General features: G+C 38.4%; 1 long non-coding RNA gene across 1 annotated transcript; it reads right to left on the bottom strand.

Moving 5' to 3' along the window:
- Positions 1–5519: 5519 nt before the first annotated feature.
- Positions 5520–6932, bottom strand: LOC110257507 (uncharacterized). Its single transcript, XR_002340211.2, has 2 exons — positions 6742–6932; positions 5520–6273 (listed from the first exon to the last, which is right to left on the bottom strand). It is a non-coding gene; the product is annotated as an uncharacterized LOC110257507 (long non-coding RNA).
- Positions 6933–10033: the final 3101 nt, after the last annotated feature.

The following is a 10033-nucleotide window of genomic DNA, read 5'->3' as shown; positions in this document are numbered from 1 at the left end:
AGCCATACTCTGGGGACTGGAGCAATACTCTGTTGGTCTTTTATTGTTTGACTTGGCAGCTGCCAAGGCAGCTCTGTGGAGCCTAGATATCTAATTAACACAGTGAAAAACAGTGATTTAGCCTGTACCATACCACTCCCCTCATTTTTTCTCCTTGACAGACTGATGATAGCCAGAGACTTACAATTTTAAAATATTTGACCTTATGAAAAATGGTCCAGGGGTGAGTACTAGAGTGCTAGAGCAGTCCATGGAAAGAACTGTAATGAGAAAGAACCAAGGTAGGTCAGAATTATTGCCTGGGTATGAGAGTAGACCAAGTTCAGACTTGGTTGGGTAGTAGATTGATGGGGACACACACACCCCCACCCACAGAGAGAGAGAGAAGCGGGGACAGGGGGTGAAATCAGACAAAGCATTCAGTTTTGACAGGAAGATGTTCAATTTTAGCAAGTGTACATGAGGTAACAGCTCTCCATTCACATGGCATCATTTATAAGTGCTAGTTGGTTCAGAGAGTCAGGGTTAGCCATCTGGAGTTGTCTGTTCATAAAGAAAGCCCTGGGACCACACTCTTGGGGAAGTAATATGGAGAAAGGAATTCCCTAATAAAGAGAATAGACAGAAGAGAAGGCCAGTCTGAGACTTGAAGAATAAATGGGTATTAAGGCATCAGAAGGGCAAGAAAAACCAGTTAAGATAGTAAATAAATAAAGGAGCAACAAAGAGGTATGAGGAAAACAATCCAATCATTCTCAGCCCCTCCCTGAGGCTCTCTTGAAAACAGGACCAGACTCTTTCTAAAGCCACTGTAGCAGGTTTGTAATTGGACAAGTATGTATGCTTTTTGTTTTTGTTTTTTGCTTTTATAGCAAATAAAAGCATAAGTGAAAATTTATTTTGTCTATACAATTACTCATTATAGTAAAAGATCTTTAAAATGATTATGGATTCTCTTAAATAGAATAATTTCCTACCTCCCTCCCTCCTTTCCTTCCTTCCTGCCTTCTTTTATTTTTTGAGTACTGTCATTTGAGTACAGTAAGATGTATGCAGATAGATCTAAAGGGTATTGTGCTCAGTGAAATAAGTCAGATAAAAACAAATACTGTATGTTATCACTTATATGTAGAATCTGAAATATAAAGTGAATGCATATAACAAGACAAAACAAAAACTCAGAGAACAAACTAATGGTTATCAGTGGAGAGAGGGAAGGGAAGAGGGACAAAACAGAGGCAGAGAGGATTAGGAGGTACAAACAGCTATATATACAATAAATAAGCTACAAGGATATATTGTACAGTGCAGGGAATATAGCCAATATTTTATAATAACTTTAACTGGAGTATAATCTATAAAATTTTTGAATCACTATGCCATATATCTGAAACTAATATAATACTGTGCATCAACTATATCTCAATTTAAGAAAATTTCATTTCTAGGCTGGTTCAAAGGACAGGAATATTTGTTTGGTAATTGGTAAGAACTGCCTATTTTGCTTACGGTGTTTGCGGTACAGTGTTATCGATAAATGATAAGATGTTGGAAGCTACTGAAACATCCAACATTATTTATAAAATTGATATTGAATAAATAATGATGAAAGTATAGGATGTAATATTATTTGGTTGCTAAAATATCTTTTAAATACTTAAATATTAAACAAAAGCTAGAAAAAAATGGTATGTATGGTCTATTACAGTTTTGTTAAGTTTATGTTTGTGGATGGTGGCATGCAAAAGTAAGAATAGTTTTACTGAGGACAGGGGGTATGCATCATTTTTTTGTTGTGCTATATTATTATTTCATGCTATTTCATATCTTTTTAGTTAAAAATGTAATACATTACAAAGCATAACAACTCGTTAATTTGGCTTATAAGTTGCAGAAATTTTTTTTTTTTGTTTCTTTGAGGTCACTTGTCATTGATTTTATCAAACTATGCAACTTTACTTCTCCAGGTAACTTAACAGGTCCAAGCCTTAGTGTCTTCGTCTGTAAAATGTGAAGCACAAAGCTCTCAGAGAATTTGAGAATTAGCTCATCAAGTTGTTCTTTCTATTTCTGGTCACCTACCTCATTCACACGGAGGGCTCAGTGTTGATCTACTTCTGGGGCATTTCCAAAACCAAATGCTCAATGGTAAAATCTTCCATGCATTGGGGATACTTGAAGGAGCATATCACAGGCCAAATATGACTATCAAATATGCTTTGAATAATGGCAGCATCAATGAAATTAGGTTCACATTTTTCTAGAGACCCATTTATACATGCTAAAGAGTTGTGAGCTGGGATGTAACGGGATCAGATTTGTGAGTCCTTGGGTTTTGTTGTTGTTGTTGTCGTTATTTTGCTTTGTAGGCTGCACTCCAGTATAATAAGAGAACTAAGAGAACTATATTATCGAGGCCTAAACATTTGGATGAACAAGTTTTTTTTTTTTTTAAATGACTTTTATTGTTTCTTTGTACCTTTAGTCATAGCTAGGCACCAAATTGATTTATTCTTCAGAAGGGGAAAGTCATAGGGCCCAGGTGAAAGACCCAGTATAATACTCTGTGGAATCACAGAGTGGCTCCATGATCCATTTGCCATAGCTAAAGGCAGGAAGTAGAACCCTGATTGGGGACTCTTTATTTGAAAGTCATCTTTGGAAATGTAAAAGGACTTTGCGGCACCACTTATCTTTTCTTCTTTTTGTAAATTTTTGTCTGATAAAGGCTTCTTACTTGAAGGAAATATAGGCTTTGACATCACCTGTGGGTAGCATCATCTAAGAACTACAGTGTTCTGACAACTGTCTTGTGATTACTTCACAATGGACGTTTTTCAGTGGATGGTATTTAGAGGAAACATGAAGGATTGGTACCATCTGAGTATGGTAGGTGCACATACAGGTGCATTGAGAGGATGCCATGATCCACTGCGTATCCTGGGTTGGGGCATCCCTTTGCCACATTAACTCTGTATCATATACTCAGTCTGCAAAAGATTGAATGAGCAGCAGTTTCTATTTTTCAGGCATTGTGCTAGAAGCTAGGAATACATCGGCGAATTAGTGATTCAGTCTCTGTCCTCACAGAGCTTAGAATCCTAAGACGGGTTGATCTTGATTGAGATAAAGATAAATAGAGATTCAATGACAGAGTGCTGTGTTCCTGATGGGAGATACAAAGAACATCTACGGTGTGAGCATACAGTAGGCTATGTGGTTCAGGGAGAAAGGGTCAGGGGAGATGTCCTAAAGAAGTGCTGTTCAAAACTAAGAAGTTAGGAATAAGGTGGGGGAACTGAGGAAAGCTAGGCTGGGCAGAAGAAACAACAAGCACATACAGAGAGCAGAGTAAGTGGGGAGAATGAGAGAGAGAGGGAGGGAGGAAAGGAGCACACCTGGTGTTTTTTCCTGAGAAGGGAAAAGCTTAATGTAGTTGAAACTAGACTCTAAGATAGGTAGAGGGTCATAGACATAGATGAGACTAGAAAAGTAGGGAAGGAAATCAGGGTAGATTAACAGTGCTAAGGCTTGTTAAGGATTTTATAAAGGGTGCAGTTGATTTACAGTTTTGTATCAATTTCTGCTGTACAGCATAGAGACCCATTTATACATGCTAAAGAGTTGTGAGCTGGGATGTAACGGGATCAGATTTCTGAGTCCTTGGGTTTTGTTGTTGTTGTTGTCGTTATTTTGCTTTATAGGCTGCACTCCAGTATATGGAGGTTCCCAGGCTAGGGGTTGAGTCGGAGCTACAGTTTCCAGTCTATGCCAGAGCCATAGCAATGCATGATCTGAGCTGATCTATACTGCAGCTCACAGCAACACAGGATCCCTGACCCACTAAGCAAGGCCAGGGATCGAACCTGCATCCTCATGGATACTAGTCAGATTCGTTTCTGCTGAGCCATGACAGGAACTCCCAGCTTTGCGTTTTAAGATGTGCACCATTGTGTTTAGAAAAGGCTGTAGAGGGTTAAGATGAGCAGTCAGAAGACCAGCTAGGGAGCTGCTGTGGATCTCATCCGTATTATGATGGTGGTCTGAACTTGGGGAGGAGCCTTGAGGATGGAGAGAAGTGGGTGGATCCTAGGCATAATTTGGAGGTGGAGTCCATACGTCTTGGAGATGGACTGGATGAGGAGTATGAGGGAGAGGAGGGGGTCATGCATCCTCTCATATGTCTGTTTTGGCCACTGGGGAGATGGTGTCTCTTAGCTAAGTCTCACCAGCAGTGCAAGAAAGGACTGAGCCCATGAAACTTCAAAGTTGCTTGCTCCTGGATTCTGTCAGGCTGACATCAATTAGTGCTTGCGTGTTTGCTGTGAGTGGGAGTGGCAGGACTACAATTTGTTTTTACTCTTCCTTCTTGAGACAATCCTTCTTGATTAGGGAATCATACTCTGTATAGTATAATGCAGCATGTGAGTTCAGTACAGAAAATGAACTGCCTCTGCTTCACTAAATTGAAGTCCAAAAATGTACCAAATGACTAGACTACAGTTTTCATCCAAGAGGAAATCAGGTCCTCATGCTGACATATGAAAATGGGTAATTACAATATTTTTTAAACACATTAGGCCTTGTTTTTTTTTTTTTTTAATTTTTGGCCACACCTGTGGCCTGGGGAAGTTCCAGGGCCAGGAAGCAAACCCATGATAGAGTAGTACTTGTGCCACAGCAGTGACAACACTGGATCCTTAACTGATAGGCCACCAGGGAACTCCCAGGCCTTATTATTTTTGATATTAGGAAAACTGTTTATATGGAGCTGCAATTTCTATCACCAGGAAGCCTTTTAGAACCTTTTATTAATAAATAATTTTACAAATGAAAAAACTGTGGAGATTAAGTTATTGGCTCAAGGTCAGTCACCGGTAGCTGATTAATTTCTTTCTAAATAGCACTGATGATGTCTTGAAAAGTGTTGATTAAACAAGTGAAAAGGAGTAGATGTCATCATAGGACCTATACAATTGTTTTATGTTGGTATCAAAATACCCTGATAATTTTTGTGGCAAAATGAAAGGGATGTTCTGCTAAATCATCTGAAATGGAATATGGGTATATTTTCCATTCTTGGTGATCATGCCTGCTTCTAACTTCTTTTGTTAAGTGATTTATGCACATTTATCCAGAGCATAATTATCTTGATTAATATTGAGAAATATGGTATTTATGATCCCATGTTTAATAGTACTTCATGATTAGCCCTCTAAAAATAATTAACCCTCTTGTATATAAAATTTCATAATTCCATTTCAGATTATCAAATGCTAACTAATATTTTCAAAAATTTAATCACTCATATGTAACAGATTTAGTGAAAATATGTGTGAGAGGGGGTATTGTAGCTCTGATATTATAATTCAGTGAGAAGCTAAAACCACATTTTAGTGTTTTTAAGCAGTCATATTCTTCTGGTCTTCTGCTTTTTGCCTTTGGATGTTAGAATGAATATTACTTATAGAAATGATTTAGAAAAATGAAGTTACTAGAAATTAGAAAAAAAACTTAAATATGGTATTCTGCATGTATATTTATTGATTTGGACCTATTATTACCTCTGAATAAAAATCCTGTCTGATGTAAGTCAAAATATGGGCTTCCTCTACACTCCCCACATAAGAAACAAATATTAAACAAATTTTATGTTGCTTATATCATTCTGACTTCTAATTAGAAAAGCTAGGTTAAGAGTATTTTTCCTGGTGGAAAATGGACCAGATCTTCTATTTTCCTGCACAGACAGAAGTAGATTCCTTGTATGTCCTAAATGACCTGGGCAGTTGCTGCTAAACTTTTGTTACTTCACTTAGGAAAGACACATGGTTGAGAATGTTAGGAATTACTAAAACAGATTCATTTTTTTTTTCTTTTTAGGGCTGCACCTGTGGCACATGGAGCTTCCCAGGATAGGTGTCAAATTGGAACTTCAGCTGCTGGCCTACGCCACAGCCACAACAATGCCAGACCCAAACTGCATCTGCAACCTACCCTGCACTTGGGCAACGCTGGATCCTTAACCCACTGAGCATGGCCAGGGATTGAACCTGAATCTTTATGGATTCTGGTTGGGTTCTTAACCCACTGAGCCACAACAGGAATTCCCAGCTCCTAGATTCAATTATTTTCTCTCTCTTTTTCTTTTCTTCAAGGGACTCAGGTACAAAAAGGAAGGCTTGAGGAAACTTTAGGGAAGCCGCATTTTCTTTTCTTCACAGATGCCTTTGAGTTTTATCAGTTTGTAAGCCTATGATGATGAGGGGAAAACTGTAATAAAGAAAACAAAAAGGAAAATGTCAAAATTAAAATATAACAAACCGTTTAAAATGTAATTTGTTTATATAATTTTCTAAAGATGCTCTCTATGTATTAGTGCAAAATTGATGCTAGTTTTTTTCCCCTAATGTCTAGAAAATATCTCCAAATACCAATTATAGTAATAACATCCACCATGCTAAGTCTTTCATAGTTAGTATTTCATGTATTCTTCATTCATGGGACAGGTACTATATTTTTCCCTTTTAACATATTAGAGATTAAGTCACTTGTCCAAGATCACATTTTTAGGTGATGGAATCTGGTTATTTATCTAGATCTATGGGATTCCAGAGCATGGGCTTCTAATCCCTATTGTGATACCAGAGACTGATTATGTGACTCCAGGAGGGGATGGTTTGGTTCCTATGCAGTGAATCCTCCCTTCATTAAGTGCTTCAAGTTATATAGGTACGTTACCTTTCCTACATTCAGGTTGAAAATGGAATTTGACAAGCTTCTGTTGAGCTTAGAAAGCCTTAGAGGGTAAAGGTGCATGTGATGTATAGCTTCTGAGATTTCCTGGGCCTGGCTTGTTCTTCACAGTTGGTACATGTGGTACCACATTAGTTTTTCAACAAGCTGCCACTTGGCCACTTGCACTTTCAATGCTGAATCAAAATATGGGTACAGTTCATTTTAAAACTTCATTTGCACCCATGCATTCTTTTTTTCATTAAAGTGTATTTGATCTACAATGTTGTGCCAATTTCTGCAATACAGCAACACACACACACACACACACACACACACACACACACACACACACACACTTTTTTTTTTTTTTTAAGTGGCCATACCCACAGCAAATGGAAGTTTCTGGGCCAGGGATCGAATCTGAGGTGCAGCTGCAAACTATGCCACAGCTGTGGCAATGCTGGATCCTTTAATCCACTGTGCCAGGCTAGGGAATGAACTTGTGCCTCTGCAGTAACTTGAGCCACTGCAGTCAGATTTTTAACCCATTGTGCCACAGTGGAAAATCCTATATATTCTTTTTTAAATATTATTTTCCATCATGGTCTATCTCAGGAGATTGAATATAGTTCCCTGTACTACACAGTAGGACTTTGTTTATCCATTCTAAATGTAATAGTTTGCATTTACTGATCCCAAACTGCCAATCTAAACCACTCCCTCTTCCTACCCTTGGCAACCACAACTCTGTTCTCTATGTCCGTGAGTCTATTTCTCTTTTGTAGTTAGGTTCATTAGTGCCATATTTTAGATTCCACATATAAGTGATATCATATAGTATTTATCTTTCTCTGTCTGATCTACTTAGTATGATAATCTCTAGTTGCATCTATGTTGCTGAAAATGGTACTATTTCATTCTTTTTCAGGGCTGAGTAGTATCTCATTGCATATATGTACTGCATCTTCTTAACCCATTCATCTGTTGATGGACATTTAGGTTGTTTCCATGTCTTGCCTAGTGTGAGTAGTGCTGCAGTGAATCTAGGGGTGCACCCCTGCATTCTTGATTGAACTTACCGGGTTAAAAATAGGAATAAACAATATATTATTGGATGGCTGAAAAGAGGAGGGTAGATGTGGGAGATTACAGGAAAAAGGTTTGTGAGTAAGATATCTTGAGTCGATAATTTACCTGGTGTTTTATCCCTCCAGAAAGTCCACTCCTTAAATATGCACTGAGGAGACTTATGCTTCCAGGAAGATGGAGTAGACATCTTTTTTTCTTATTTCTCCCACTAATTACAGCTAAAAATCCTACATTTTATGCACAAAATAAGATTCTGATAGGTAGAAAGAAAGCAGACTGGCTAGGGACCTCCCACAAGAAAGATGGTGAATTCTCTAGATTTTCTTTTGTCTTACAGATCTCTGACTAGTACTGGAGAAACTGGCAGCCCAGAAATGCCAATGGGCTCACACATAGCCATGGACCAGTAGAGACCCTGTAAGGAGTGTGAACTTCCATTCTGACCCAATAGCCACAGGTACCCCATGCAAGGTCAGTGAGAGTACATAGGGAACAATAATGAGGTTTTCCCTGGACTTTTACCTCTATCTGGCAGTAATAAGGCAGGAATTCCAAGAAAGAAAGTAGTCAATAGGATTGAAAAAATAATGGCTGGAAATTACCTAAATGTGGGAAAAGACACAAATATATAGGTTCAAGCTGAAGGAACTTCAAACAGAATAAATCCAAAAATACTTATGCCAAGACACATCATAGATCACCTTCTAAAAACTAAGAATGGAGAAAAAAAATCTTGAAAGCAGCCAGAGAGAAATGATACAGGAAATTCACTGATTTTTGGCATTAGAGGAATAGACTGGTTATCAGCATTTCTGTCGATTTCAGCTATATTTCAGCTATCAGTCTTCTTTTTAACTGGACTCAACCAAGCTAACACGTATGGAGCATTTACTAGACATCTACAAATTATCATGGGCACTCAGGGGACATTTGCTAATCCCATTCTTTCTGTAACTGCTCCACAGTGGGTATTACCCCTCAGAGCAAATGAAGGAATTTCAGTATTGGAAAGAAAAAAAAAAAGAATGAGAGCAGAAATCAGAGATTTCTAGATAGGCTTTAGCACTGTCAACACCCTGAAAAATGCCAGCATGTAAGTGCATTTTTCTAGGGAAAGAACCATAGATTTCAGATTCTCAAAGGAGAATCCCTCAACCAAATCCCTCATGATAGCCTCAAAAATGTTAAGAGCCACCATAAGAGTTTCTGCTCTTTTCAGGCAAAACCATATAATCCAACCCAGATAGACAAGACAAGAGCTAAAAGTATTCCCCATTATATACATCAAAATTCCGGAATGCCACCTCACAAGTCTCTATTTTTAATGAGAAAATAGGAAAATGGCAGTTCCTATTTTGTATTTATTATTATTTTTATTTTTGGGGGCTGCACTCATGGCATATGGAGGTTCTCAGGCTAGGAGTCCAATCTGAGCTGTAGCCACCGGCCTATGCCAGAGCCATAGCAAGGCAGAATCCAAGCTGTGTCTGTACCCTACAACCACAGCTCAGGGCAACGGCAATGCCAGATCCTTAACCCACTGAGCAAGGCCAGGGAATGAACCCGAATCCTTATGGATTCTAGTCAGGTTCGTTAACCACTGAGCTACGACAGGAACTTCTTTCCTATTATTTTTTTAAAAAATGCACTTTAGGTTTGATTTCTCCCAATGCCAATGGACAAGTTCAGACATACAACAAGGAAGCAGCAGCAGCTTCTATACATCAATACCAATGGGCTGGTTTACAAGAGATAGGACAGACTCTCCCAATCTGCATTCTTTTATCTTTCAAAGAAAAAAAAAAAGGCATGTAAAAAAGTTCTATTAATTACACAATGTGTAGTGTTTGGTGAAAAAACAAAACAGCTATGGCAAAAACAGATCCGTGTGGTTTCTATAATGTCTTTATAGCGTGGCAGTCCGTCTTTGTACCCTCAACCAAATCCATCACGCAAGCCAGGTCAGCTCACTCCTGGAGAAATGCACAGAAAGGATTTTAGATTGCTGCTGCCTGCTTTCTGATCAAAATTAAGGCTCTCAACGTCCCTTGGAGAGCTAAAGATTGGACAATGCATTATTTTAGGGAAAAACTTGACATGTTTCTATTAAGACTTTACAGAATTTTGGTTTACTCATACAATCCTATGCTGGCTGCATCTATACAGAGGAATCACTGGGGATCCTTTTCTAAACATAAAATTCCAG

The sequence above is a fragment of the Sus scrofa genome, chromosome 18 (genome assembly GCF_054392235.1).
Source record: "Sus scrofa isolate SSC_HxYL_T2T_F1_AM1 chromosome 18, Sscrofa_HxYL_maternal_Yorkshire_Landrace_v2.0, whole genome shotgun sequence".
Lineage (NCBI taxonomy): Eukaryota > Metazoa > Chordata > Mammalia > Artiodactyla > Suidae > Sus > Sus scrofa.
The sequence above is the reverse complement of the archived record's forward strand: the minus strand, read 5'-3'. Positions and strand labels throughout refer to the sequence as shown.